General features: G+C 46.9%; 1 pseudogene; it reads right to left on the minus strand.

Annotated features, from left to right (window-relative positions):
* Positions 1 to 889: 889 nt before the first annotated feature.
* LOC133774540 (high mobility group protein B3-like) lies at positions 890 to 1433 on the minus strand (annotated as a pseudogene).
* Between the last annotated feature and the right edge of the window lie 1950 nt (positions 1434 to 3383).

Consider the following 3383-nt stretch of genomic DNA (forward strand, 5'->3'; position numbering starts at 1 on the left):
TGCATTTCCAGCACATTCTATAGTTATTTTTGAGAACTACAAGCAAGAAGAGGAATGGGGAGGAGGAGAGCTGGGTCACTACGGGATGACCCTCCAGCTCTTCCCCATGTTGGAGTCAGGAGCCAGGCCTTTACATGTCCACGCTGATCAGTCCCCAGATGTGGGACACCCTAGAAGGAGCATGATCCTGGGTGAAGGGGCTCTCTTCAGCCAACACCATTCCCTCAGAGCTTCCTGCTGGCAGCTCTCCCAGCCACATTCATTGGGCAGGTGTTGTAGCATAGCAGTCAGATTGCTGCTTGGGACACCATATCTGACTGCGCCCCATATAAGACTGACTGGTTTGAGTTGCAGCTACTCTGTGCTTCTGAACCAGCCTCCTGCTAATGCATCTGCAAGTGAACCAGCAAGATCTCTCTCTCTCTCTCCCTCTCTCTCTCTGTGTGTGTGTGTGTGTGTGTCCTTCTGTCTTTCTGCCTTTCAGATAAACATAAATAAATAATTTTTTAAGAAAAGAGTAGGTCATTCATTTTATATGGTTCATCTCAGCGTTTACTGCATATCTCTCATTGTCTCCGACTCTTTTTTTCCCCGAAGTTTTATTTATTCCTTCATTTTTTTTCTCAAGGAGAACATGGGAGTCCCCTTTCATTGTAAAAATGTTGGGAAACATGTATAACTTTGCTGCAGTTTCAGGGTGCTCCAGACACCCATGGCCATGTCAGGTGAGTACTGACGATTTCTAGAACACTTTGAGAGATAAAATACGGTTACATTGAATTTTGTGATTAAACCTCATGAAGGCAATAGACACGTCTCAAGTGAGAGATGTGCCAATTACAATGCTCCCATACTCTAAGGCATTCATAAGGAGACAGGGCAACAGTTTTCATTCATCCTCCTCCTCCTCCTCTTCCTCTTCCACCTTTTTCCAGGCTACTTCAGCAGGGCCCCTGGTGCTAACAGCAATGTCCATCTTGTCCTTGTCCTTCAGTGTGGCCACCCCAGTGATGTGTGGCTGCTTTTTACCATTTTTCAACTTATTCCACATTTCCTCCCGCTCTTTGGTCACAACTCCAGGAGATGGCAGGGTTTGAAGGTTTAATCTTGGGGTGGAATTCCAAAGAGAACAAGAAGAATACAGATGGTGGTCTTTTAGAGGCATTAGGGTCCTTTTTTTCTCTTTCCTCCCTTAGCTGGTCTGTAATCCTTCATTTCCCCATCATAGCATATTTTATTTGCCTTAGCCATTCATCAAATTTAGACTTTTCCCCAGACATTCTCTCCTATTTCTTGGAGCACTTCTTGGAAAATTCTGCAAAACTGACAGGAATCTCTGGATTTTTCTTCTTATGTTCTTCTCTGCATGTGTGCACAAGGAAGGTGCAAGCAGACATCTTGCGCTTTGGCTTCTTGGGGTCACCTTTAGCCATCCTGACTCTGTTGTTTGCTATCCTGGGCAGTGCAGGGCCCTTATTTTTTTATTTGAAAGGCAGAGTGAAAGAAAGACAGACAGACATGCACAGATCTTCCATCCACTGGTTCACTCCCCAAATGCCTGCAACAGCTGGGATTGGGCCAAGCAGAAACCAGGAGTTAAGAACTCCATCTGAGTTTCCCACATGGGTGGCAGGGACTGAAGCACTTGGGCCATCATCTGCTGCCTCCCAAGTGCATTAGCAGGGAGTTGCATCAGAAGTGTACAGAGGGGGGCCTGCACTGTGGCATAGTGGGTAAAGCCACTGCCTACAGCACCACCATCCCATATGGGCATCAATTCCAGTCCTGGCCACTCCACTTCTGATCCAGCTCTCTGCTATGGCCTGGGAAAGCAGCAGAAGATGGCCCAAGTACTTGGGCCCCTGTACCCACATGGGAGACCCAGAAGAATCTCCTGGCTCCTGGCTTCTGATCAGCACCGCTCCGGCTGTTGCTGCCATCTGGGGAGTTAACTAGCAGATGGAAGACTCTCTCTCTCTCTCTGCCACTGAAACTCTGCCCTTCAAGTAAATAAATAAATCATTTTTTTAAAAAAGGAAGAAATAGAAAGAAGTGTACAGAGGAGCTGGAACACAAAGCGGGCACTGTCGTTTGGGATGTGACTGTCCCGAGAGTGGCTTCACCTGCCAGGCCACAACATCGGCCCTCCGTCTTCTTTTTAAGATTTGGTGTTAAGTGTCATTGGTCCAAATTTCTCTAACTCTTTGATGATGTTGTTTTTCCCTGCAAATGCTTGGTGAGTTTGGGAATCACTTACATGTGTGCGTGGAGGTCTCGGCAGTTACAATGGCAGCTCCCTGTCTGTGCTTCCTGAGAGGGCTTTTGCATGGATGGGAGGCCAACAGAGAACTCCACGGGGACGACTAGGACCCGCAGACAGGCAGCATTCCCTCTGAGATGCCCAGGCAGGGAATTATCTGGCAGTCCCAAGTGTCAGCGTGAGCACAGCCATATTCTGAGATGCTACTATTTGTGCTAGGTGTCCCAGGTGAGTTTTTGTTTCTTTAGAAATTAGTCATCTGATTTTCAGCCTGGGGGTAAATGCTAATCCTGTATGCCCCATAGATCCATGTGGAAGTAAGATGCCTGAACAAAGAGCACTCCAAATCCAATATTGCCCAAAGTTGTTGACCATAAAAACCACTTGGGACCTCTGTGAAAACTTGATTCCGGGATCATATTGTGGGGTGCAGCGAAGCCAAGCCCTCAGGGAGGGGTCCTGAGGTGCCCTGTGTTTACCTAGAATTCCAGTTTAATCTCATGGTCAGCTGAGATGGGTAAAACGGCCTATAGAAAATCTTTCAATCACTTTTCCTCCCCAGCCACTCACGCTCTCCTAACCTGCTCCCCGGGAGGCTTTTTTCTCCAGGGCTTTTCCTCCAGCTTGTTTGAGGTGGGGTCTCCCACTTTGGCTTGTTTATCAGTGTGATGGCTTCCATGTGCTCCCTAGGCTGCAGAAGGCCTCAGCCCTGTTCTCAGGGCTGCTATGAAGTCATTCCCTTGCAGACTTCTTTTTTCTTTTCCAATGGGCTTTTAGGCAAGAAGGTTGGTAAACATGCGCACTCAAAACAGCCTGTTGAATCTAACTTCAGTAATCTCATTCTGGAAAAACCTCCTGAGTTAGGCTGTTGCTAACACAAAATGTAAAAGGTTGGATATAGGTGAGGGGGTACAGCAGTCTTGTTTAATTCTCAAATATCTAGCTTTAGAAACTGGTCAAAATGTCATGTTTCACTGAAAAGAACAGAAAGGGGAGGGTACCATTTTGCTAGGGAAAGACAATGCATTCAGTTTTTCACCACATTCAGCTAGGGAAGAGCTGACCTGGAAGCCCATCTCTGAGTCATTCAGTCTTTCCTTCCCTCATCAACTTTCATACAGGA

This window comes from Lepus europaeus, chromosome 15, assembly GCF_033115175.1.
Source record: "Lepus europaeus isolate LE1 chromosome 15, mLepTim1.pri, whole genome shotgun sequence".
Classification (NCBI taxonomy): Eukaryota; Metazoa; Chordata; class Mammalia; order Lagomorpha; family Leporidae; genus Lepus; species Lepus europaeus.